Source organism: Ursus americanus, chromosome 2, assembly GCF_024610735.1.
Source record: "Ursus americanus isolate L20-20 chromosome 2, mUrsAme1.1.p, whole genome shotgun sequence".
Taxonomy (NCBI): Eukaryota; Metazoa; Chordata; class Mammalia; order Carnivora; family Ursidae; genus Ursus; species Ursus americanus.
The window spans coordinates 10,201,335-10,211,681 of record NC_142128.1 but is presented as its reverse complement, the minus strand read 5'-3'; the positions used below and the strand labels follow the sequence as shown (position 1 = coordinate 10,211,681).

Below are 10,347 nucleotides of genomic sequence, written 5' to 3'. Positions count from 1 at the left end.
CTCTTGATCTCAGGGCTGTGAGTTCGAGCCCCGTGGTGGGCGTAGAGATGCCTTACAAATAAACCCTGAGGGGCGCCTGGGTGGCTCCGTCGGTTAAGCATCTGACTCTTGATTTCAGCTCAGGTCACGATCTCAGGGTCCTAAGATTGAGCCCCGTGTCGGACTCTGTGCTGGATTCTCTCTCTCCTTCTTGCTCTGCCCCTCCCTGCTTGTGTTCTCGAAATAAATAAGTAAACTTGAAAAAAAAGACATTGGATTACATTTTTTTTTCTGTGACTCTTTTTTGTACGGAGACTTTTCCCGGTCAGCATCCATGAACGACCTTCATTTTTCATTTTTTAGTGACCATGTAGTGTGAATAGAGCACAATTTACTTCCCCCTTCCACCAACGGATGGACTTCTCTATCAGTTCCTGCCTTCCCTGTTCTAGACGGCTGCAGCGAGTATCATCATACATAGGTCTTTGTGCATGTGTGTAAGCATTTCTGTAAGACAAGTTTCCAGAAACAAATTCTGGGTCCAAGAATGTATACTTCTAAAGCATTGCTAGAGGGGCGCCTGGGTGGCTCAGTCAGTTGAGCGTCTGACTCTTGATTTTGGCTCAGGTCACGATCTCAGGGTCGTGGGATTGAGCCCCACGTCGGGCTCTGCACTCAGTGAGGAGTCTGCTGGAGATTCTCTCTCCCTCTCTCTCTGCCTGTCCCCCTGCTTGCATGAGAAATAAATAAATCTTAAAAAAAATAAAAATAAAGCATTGCCAGCTGACAAACTGTTTTCCCAAAGAGCTTTACAATTTGCACAGAACAGAAAAACAGGCAAACAGATAAGTCACAGAAGAGAAATATAAAAGGTCAATGCATATATTAAAATGTGCTTATCAAGAAAGTGAAAATTATGAAGCCAATATAACACCGTGTGTTAACTAACTGGAATTAGAATAAAAACTTGGGGCGCCTGGGTGGCTCAGTCAGTGAAGCGTCTGCCTTCAGCTCAGGTCATGATCTCAGGGTCCTGGGATCGAGCCCCGTGTCTGGCTGCCTGCTCAGTAGGGAGCCTGCTGCTCCTTCTGCCTCTGTCCCTCCCGTCGCTCATGCTCCCTATCTGTCAAATAAATAAATACGATCTTTAAAATAAAATAAAATAAAATAAAATAAAATAAAATAAAATAAAATAAAGTGAAAATTAAAGCACTAATGATATATACGTACATGTTATATGTCACGTACGCTATGCCTGTCGCAGCTAATGTGCATATGTGTATATAGGTTTGCACACCACATTGACAACCAAACAGAAATATGCACTCTTGGGGAGCCTGGCCGGCTCAGTCGGTGCAGTGTGCAATTCTTGATCTCAGGGTTGTGAGTTCGAGCCCCACGATGGGCGTAGAGATGACTTAAAATAATACAAAATCTTGGGGCGCCTGGGTGGCACAGCGGTTAAGCGTCTGCCTTCGGCTCAGGGCGTGATCTCAGTGTTCTGGGATCGAGCTCCACATCAGGCTTTTCCGCTATGAGCCTGCTTCTTCCTCTCCCACTCCCCCTGCTTGTGTTCCCTCTCTCGCTGGCTGTCTCTGTCTCTGTCGAATAAATAAATAAAATCTTTAAAAAAAAAAATACAAAATCTTAAAAAATAGAAATCGGCACTCCTATCTCGCACCAGCCACTGATGGAGGGATAACTAGCCAGAACTGAACGAGCTTGGTGCTCTGGTCCCCTGCCCCTCCGCAGATGAAACAGCAGCCACAGGAAGGCCGGGGCGGACACGCTGACCGAGAACAGGAAGAAGGGCCAGCTTGGATGAATAAACAACCGAAACAAAATTAGAAGTAAGGAGTCCAAACAGCCTAGCGGCCCAGGCTCCATAGTGTGGGGCGAACAGCCCACCAGGGCCGCGCGTAGCCTCGGGATCAGGCCCACGACGCAGCACACAGACCCCATGGCCCCAAAGCGCTGGGAAAAATTCTGTCCCTTTTTATCCCCCCAAGAAGGCAAGGAAGTGTGTGAAGCAGTTTTCAAAGTTTCTCAATTGTTAAAATTTAACAACGTAGTTAAAACGAACAACTTTGCATACAGAAGGCACTTAACTGGAACGCGTACTTCCCTCAGAGCCTGTCCTCTGAGAGGGTTATGAAAGCATCGCTACTCCGGATTTGCTTACAGCAGGGCAGGCTCTCCTTGGAACCAGCAGCCTTACGCACCCTAAAACACCACCTTGGGAGGAAAAGTCACAGTCTTTTAAAAGACGCATCTCAGGGTCAGGTGTAGATATCTGTCCACGCCCCTCAAAGTCCAGGGGGTCAGACTGGAGCTTTCCTGCTGAGAGGCGGAAACATTTAAAAATCACGAGTCGTCTCTGGACACGTTTGCTGTGGGTGGATTTAAGCCTGGGCTGGGCTTCCTTGGAAGGCCTAGCTCACGGGGCATCTCCCTGTGGGGCCTGGGCCACTCCGTCAGGTCTCCAGGTGTCGCCTGTAACTTGGGGGACACCTGTCCACCTGCCAGGCTGCTCGGATCACGAAGCTCCTGTCAGACTCGCTTTGCCTCACCCCTGTGGTCAGAACAGTGCTCACACAGGGCTGCTCCCTTGTGGACTTCCCACGTGAGAGTCGCGTCCCGGCTCCACGGTGAGGACTGTCATTGTCAAAGGGGCTGCCTTCTTTGGGATGCCTGTGGAGAGAGGCCCAGCCGGGGGTTACCCCGTGACCTCGTTAACCAGAACGACAGGAGCAAGTCACACACTTAGAGGCACACACCAGACCTGGGGGGCTGGGGGGAGACTCCAGGAGAGGCAGGGACAGGCACAGAGGGAGGGCCTTTCAGGTGGTAGGTGCGCCTCCTCTGTGGCCTCCTCTGTGGACAGACTGACCTTAACAAAGGCCCCCAGGAAGCTCCTGGAGAGGCCAAGATGTCCTCAGAGGGGCAGACGTGGGAGCAGCTGCTCAGACGCAGTGAGGAACATTGGCTCTGGGCCAGACCACCAGGCTGGATCCCGGCTCCGTGTCCCACTCACCAAAAGACCGGGGGTTGGGAGGCCTGGGTGGCTCAGTCGGTTAAGCGTGTGCCTCCGGCTCAGGTCATGATCCCGGGGTCCTGGGATCGAGTCCCGCATTGGGCTCCTTGCTCAGCGGGGTGTCCGCTTCTCCCTCTGCCTGCCACTCTCCCTTGCTTGTGCTCTCTCTGACAAATAAATAAAATCTAAAAAAGAAAAAAAGACCGGGGGTACCAATTTCCACATCTGCAATGACAACGATGTCCTTTACCCAAGCCAATTGCTAGTTACTATCACTGAACCTCAGTGGGGCCTGAAGACTGTCACCAGCCCCACACTCACTGTGGGGACAGCAGGCAGAGAGGCAGCTGTCCGAGCTGGAAGGAGCAGGCCCAAGGTGGAGAGCTGGGATGCTTGACTGGCCATTTGTGGCCCAGCCTCGCAGAATCTCAGTGGCCCGGGGTTTTCTCATCTGTAATAATAACAGTACTTGACCACAGAGTAGCACTTTATTTTTTATTCTTCTTTTAAAGATTTTTTATTTATTTGAGAGAGAAAGAGCACAAGCGGGAAGAGGGGCAGAGGGAGAGGGACAAGCAGGCCCCCCACTAAGCGTAGAGCCTGATAGACACGGGGCTTGATCCCAGGACCCCGAGATCTTGACCTGAGCCGAAGGCAGACGCTTAACTGACTGAGCCACCCAGAGGTCCCCACACGTATTTATTTATTTATATTATTATTTATTTTTATTTTTTTACGTAATCTCTACGCCCAACATGGGGCTTGAACCTACGATCCTGAGATCAAAAGTCACACGCTCTTCTGACTGAGCCAGCCAGGCGCCCTTTGATGATACTTTTAAAGGTCATTTTAGATACGGTATAATGAAAATCTCTTAAACATTTTAAACTACATTTATAAATTTAATATGTTTGATTTCCACTAAGTATCTCAGTTTAGACAAACCTTCTAAGTTCTTAAATATATCTCATAAATCTATTAAACTTAGAATATGTCCAATCTCCAGTTCCCTTAAATATTCTAATACTATTTATAAGTTTAGTAAGATTTTAACCTCAAATCACAAGTTTAACTTATTTCAATTTTACATTTTACTTTATTTTTAAAGATTTTATTTATTTACTGGGGGGGTGGAGCAGAGGGAGAGGGACAGGCAGACTCCATGATGAGCAGGGAGCCTGACTCAGGGCTCCATCCCATGACCCTAAGGTCTGGACCTGAGCTAAAACCAAGAGTCAGGCGATTAACCAACTGAGCCACCCAGGTGCCCCTCCACTTTACATTTTAAATTAGAATCATAAAGTTTCCTTGGTAGACACTAGTATGCCAAGTTCTCTTAAGCATTTCAAATCCTTAAAATACCAAATATACAATGATCATACATGAGGGGTACAGAAAAATACTATTGTAAACTTTTGACTTACTTCATCATGTCTGTATTTCTGAAACTCCCTGGGATTATTCATTTATTCAAAAAATATTTATCAGTGACACCTGAAACTAAAGGAACATTGTGCATCAACTATACTCAAAAAAAAAAAAAAAAGGAAAACTTATTCTTATTGCCAAAAATTATCTATCTATCTGTCTATCTCAAAGTCTGCTAAATGCTTGGTACTGTTCAGGCACTGACAACAGCAGTGACTAAGATGGAGAAAATCCTCGCCATCACGAAATATACTCTAATGGGGGACACAATACACAATACATATTTAATATGTATTTATCGACTGGAGTTATATGTTACAGAAGAAAAAGGAAAGCAGGGTAGGGAAAGGGACTGGTGGGAGGAAGGGAACAGGGAAGCCTCAATGAATAGATAATATGGAGAAGAGTCCAGGATGAGGCAAGGGAACAAGCCATGTGGACATCCGAGGAAAGAACATTCTAGGCCGAGGGAATAGCAAGTACAAAGGTCCTGAGGTAGGGATGTGCTAGGCCCTTCTCATTTAGAGCAAGGAAGCCCTTGTGCCTAGAATAGTGTATGAGGGCGAGGGTAGTAGAAAGGGAGGTCAGGGAGATGGCCTTGTGGAGGCAAAACGTATGGGGCCCTGTAGGGTTTGGGTTTTTCCCTCTACCTTGACCCCGAACATTCTGTGAGGATTTATCTGGAGACCTTCTCCAGAAGGTCATTCTAATGACCCTTATTAAATTGAAGATGCTCTTGTTGGGACCCAGCAATTCCGTTTCTATCTAAGCTAGAGAAATGATATCAGAAACACAATGGAGGGGCACCTGGGTGGCTTAGTCTGTTAAGTGTCTGAGTCTTGATTTCTGCTCAGGTCATGATCTCAGGGTTGTGAGACTGAGCTCCGTGCTGGACGTGGAGCCTGCTTAAGATTCCCTCTCTCCCTTTCCGTCTGCCCCTCCCCACCCCAGCCTGCTTGCATGCACTCTCTAAAAAGAGAAAAAGAAAAAGTACGAAAGCATCTAAAACATACAGGCTCGAGGCTCAGATCACATAGTGCAGATCCAGACTCCCCCCTACTCACCAAGAGACCTTGGGGACAAAGCTTGACCTCTCTGCCCCGGGTTCCTCTTCTGTAAAGTGGGGGTAGAAGAGAGAAAAGGAAAGAATGGGGTAGAGCCTGTTAGCAGTATCCATATGTTTTCTTTTTAAAAAAGAGGCAAAATTTTAACATCTGTCTTGGTGGATGATACATGAATGTTGATATTGTTTTCAGTATGTTTCATATGTTTTATAATTTTAGACATTAAAAGATCACAAAACAAACCCTCGACATACACTTTTCTTTTTTTTCATTGAGTTTTTAGTTTTAATTCCAATGTAGTGAACATACAGTGTTCTAGTAGTTTCAGGTGTACAATATTGATTTAACAATTCTGTTCGTTACTCAGTCCTCATCATGATAAGCGACTCACGCTTTTCTCTACAAGAACCCTTGCCTCCCTCCACGCCACTTACCACGTGGCAACAAGAGACCTGAAACATAAACTGGGCCTTGTTGGGGGGCCTCCGTGGCTCAGTCGGTTGAGCACTTGACTCTTGGTTTCTGCTCAGGTCATGATTTCAGGGTCCTGGGATCGAGCCCCGTGTCGGGCTCTGAGCTCAGCAGGGAGCCTGCATCTCTCTCCCTCTCCCTCTGCCCCTCCCCCTGCTCGCACTCTCTTTCTCTCTCTAAAATAAATAAATCTTTAAACAGAACAAAAACTGGGCCTTGTTGTTTTCACTTAACCTCTCTTATCCTGCACAGTCTGGCCTCCGCAGGCCTCCTTCGTCTCTGATCCTGATTCACGCTCACCCGGAATCCTCCAGCCACTGCGTACTCGTCAGGTCTGTCAGGCCTTGTCAGGCCCCAGGGATGCACTGGTGACCAGGATGGAGGGAGCACCTGTTCTCAAAGAGCTGCCATTCTAGTGGGGAAACAAACAATAAACAAGGCAATAAATCCAGATAATTGTGAGTAAGCACACTACAGAAAGAAACGGGGTCTTGGGAGAGAGAGAGACAGCAATGGAAGACAGGGAGGGCATTGGGGGGCACCTTCCAGGCAAAGCCAACAGGCACCCAGCTCTCAGATTCAGGTTCAGATCTTGGGTCAAATGCCCCCTCCCCAGCAAAGCCCTTCCTGACCTCTCAGGTGGGGTGGTGCCCTTTCTAACACTTAACCACGATTATAATTCAATAAACATATGATTGGCTGCTTGGTGTCTGTATCCCTTCCTACAATTTAAGCTCCTTGAGGGCAGAAGCTCGCCCTGTCCCCGCATGCGTATCACAGTGGCTGCAGGCACTCAGTCAGTATTTGTTAAAGACAGAAACCCAGAGTCAGGCTAAACGATTTCTACCAGATTCCAAATTCCACAAATGTAATCAGAGCAATTCTCGAGGACAGGTGTTACCCAAATAACAAATCCCTATACTGTACGTACGTTTTAGGATATATGCTTTTTCACTACATAACGAGCCTTTTAATATTGAAAATGCTAATGAGAACGTTAGAAAAATTCTAAGGGTGACGGAACACTGCAGCGTCTGAGAGCAAACAATTATTTCAGTGGTAGTATCACACTTAAGAAAAATGCTACAATTCATCAGGAAACCCACTGGAAAACAACACATGAAGTTTTAAAAATTCAGTGTAAGCAGGGTAAACAGCATCAAGTAGGTTCGATATTCTGGGCCAATGGAGGCTACCAGTGGGTGGAAAGCCGGTGTCTCTGGTAGTCCCGGTCCTCAGAGGCCACCCCATTTTCAACTCCACAACCTGCACTGTCACTTGGGAAATGGGCTACACTCTAGTGGTAAAAGTCAAGGTGTCATTCTAACCAAGGTTTGTTGCCTGTCCCATCAGATAATTTGATGGGAATGCTCTGGCTTTTGGTAAAAGACTTTTTTTTTTTAGAGAGGGAGAGAGAGAGAGCAGGGAGAGGGGCAGAGGGAGAGAATCTCAAGCAGTTTCCATGGCCAGCGTGGAACGTGATGTCGAATTCAATCTCACGACCCTGAGATCATAACCTGAGCTGAAATCAAGAGTCAGAGGTTTAACCAAATTAGCCATCCAGCGCTCCAAGGATTTTTTTTTTCTTAAGATTTATTTACTTATTTATTTGACAGAGACAGAGAGAGAACAAGCAGGGGGAGCAGCAGGCAGAGGGACAGGGAGAAACAAACTCCCCGCTGAACAGGGAGCCCAATGTGGGGCTCGATCCCAGGACCCCGGGATTATAACCTGAAGCCAAAGGCAGATGCTTAACGGACTAAGCCACCCAGGCACCCCAAGGATTTTGTTTTCTGTTTTCCCTCCTTTCCATGTCCTTCCTATTTTATAGAACTAATTGCCCTTGTGAGGTGAGAGTCAGGGGGCTTAGTTAAGGTGCAGATTCAGTTTCTGGGGATTTTGCAGATTTGTTAGGAGAGAAGAGGAGGAATTCACTCTGGCTTGTCCTTGACCTTTCCTTTGGTTTATTCCTTGACCTGTGGTTTCCCCAACACCCCCCCCACCCCCAATGTGGCTGCTGTGTGGTTCTACAGGAATGGCTGGAGTTTTTAAGCTCTGAGCTCTGTCTGGGACCAAGTCCAACAAGTCACAGAAGGCTCAGTATAAGAAAGCCCTGTTATGCAGATCTACCCCAAAGGTCACCTCCTTCTCTGATTCTCCTGGCATTTCAAGTGCATCAGTGAATGCAGAGTCCTGGGCGTGCCAACAAACCTCTTGCAAAGTGCGATTTTGGGAAAAGAACCAGGAGGGGGTTAAGAATTAATATACTGTTTTCTGTATCAGCTGTGTATGTGGTGGAAGCAGTGTGTGTGATAGCTGACTCTAAGGAAAATATTACTATTACCACGTGGAAAACATCCCAAGGGAAAACCACGAAAAAGAAATTTCGAGAAGAGTTTATGTTTCACGAAAATTTGTATCTTCTCCTCCAGAGAAATAAAGAATCTGTGAACAGTGATTTTCAAAACATGCAAGACAGCTCTTAGTTCAAAGGAGAATGGAAGGAGAGTCAACTTCAAGCATTTTTCCCCCCCAGATCCTGTAAAAGGGGATAAGAAAAACACTGAGTAACCTCCGAACCTGGAGACTTTAGGAATTACCACCAGGAGAACAAATTGCTTCAGAATTTGAGTCATTTGTGGGGTTACTGCCCAACTGGCAGCAAGTTTAACAGAATGAGAAATCACGTGTTCCCGTCCATCTCGCAGAACACAATTGTCAATTGTGCCCACTCCTTCGAGCTCGCTAGCCTGGCTGCAGAGCTGCAATGAGTAATTAGCAAACACAAACTCTGCGTCTACTGTGTACAAGGGAAGGCACCAGGAATCTGGCCACTCAGGTTGGGAAGATGATGCAGACTCTACACAAGATAAATGAATATTAACAGCAATACTGTCTTCCCCAATAAATTTCCGTAATCAGGGAAAGAAAACTGAAAGGTAAGGATAAAAAAACTGAACACAATCACTGGCGGTAAGAGATTTTGGAACCCATGTTTCCTTGAATGACTAATCCATCACCTGGAAGATGAGGTCTTCAATCTATAACATATAGAGATTCTTTCTTTTCTTTTCTTATTTGACAGAGATAGAAACAGCCAGCGAGAGAGGGAACACAAGCAGGGGGAGTGGGAGAGGAGGAAGCAGGCTCATAGCGGAGGAGCCTGATGTGGGGCTCGATCCCAGAACGCCGGGATCACACCCTGAGCCGAAGGCAGACGCTTAAGGACTGCGCCACCCAGGCGCCCCACATATAGAGATTCTAACTGGTGAAGGAAGGAAAAGAGCCAATGGGATTCTGATCAGTCCTTTGCTGAAAGCAACCCAGTTCCTCACAGCTGACCTAAACTGTTCTGGAAACATGGATCCTCATTGTTCATTAAAGACACTCAAACGGAATATTTACAGAGCGCCTTGTGCTAAGCAATTAGGGATAGAGGTTAACGGGTCCCAATTCTTACCTTCGATTTGGACACGAAAACCAGTTTTTATCCCGAAATTATGATGCATTATGGTAAATGCGATACAACAGAATTTTATGCAAACTGCTTTGCAGCCTGGGTGGGGGGGGGGATGAATCTTGGCTTCACCACTTACAGCCTAAATGACACCGGATACATGATTCAATCATTCTCAAGCCTGTTTCTGCCGATAATCATGAGTGTCCGCCTCAGGTCTAGTGCACAGTAAATGACAGTCATTGTTCATTATTTTTATTTATTATTCATCATTATTAGGACATTTGGGCTATGCAAGGAAAGATTAGGTCAGTAAGGAGAAAACCCGCCCAAAACAATGCTCAAAGCACTTGTCAATATGGAGTACCTGTCTTTCTGGAACGAAACCAAGTCACATCTTACAGAGGGACAGTTGCCTCCCCTGCCCAACCGGAGTAATTCCCACTCTACAGCATCGTGAGAACTCCCTGACCGCAAGCACCAAGTTGCAGGGCGCAGGAGCCCACCCCATGGGAATCGGCGCTTCCGCTTCCATCCGGACACCTGAGCAATCCCGACAACTGGGCACGGTCAGGTCCCAGATGTCACCGCCCACACGTCAGTCCCTGTCCGAGTCCGCCGTTGGCCCCGCACCAGGGCGGTGGCGGGATGCCCCTACCCCCAGTCCAAGGGCTGCCCGGGCGCCGCCGCCGCTGCAGACCCGCCGCGCCGAGAGAGCCTCCCACACAAATCACACAAAGACGAAAACCGCCGAACGTCCCTTCCTGGAGCGACCTGCCTTCTCGGAAGTCGATGCGGTCAGGTCTCGCCTTTCTCTCGCTGGCCGGCTGGACGCCAGCCCTTCCACGGCCACCGGCGTCCCCCAGCCCCTGGCCCGGCCGGTGCTCTGTGCGCAGGCGCGAAAGGGGGCTAGC

General features: G+C 47.5%; 1 long non-coding RNA gene across 1 annotated transcript; it reads right to left on the bottom strand.

Moving 5' to 3' along the window:
* Window positions 1–792: 792 nt before the first annotated feature.
* Window positions 793–10,320, bottom strand: LOC123784781 (uncharacterized). The gene is made up of 3 exons (XR_006777549.2): window positions 6,277–10,320; window positions 5,506–5,554; window positions 793–1,102 (listed from the first exon to the last, which is right to left on the bottom strand). It is a non-coding gene; the product is annotated as an uncharacterized LOC123784781 (long non-coding RNA).
* Window positions 10,321–10,347: the final 27 nt, after the last annotated feature.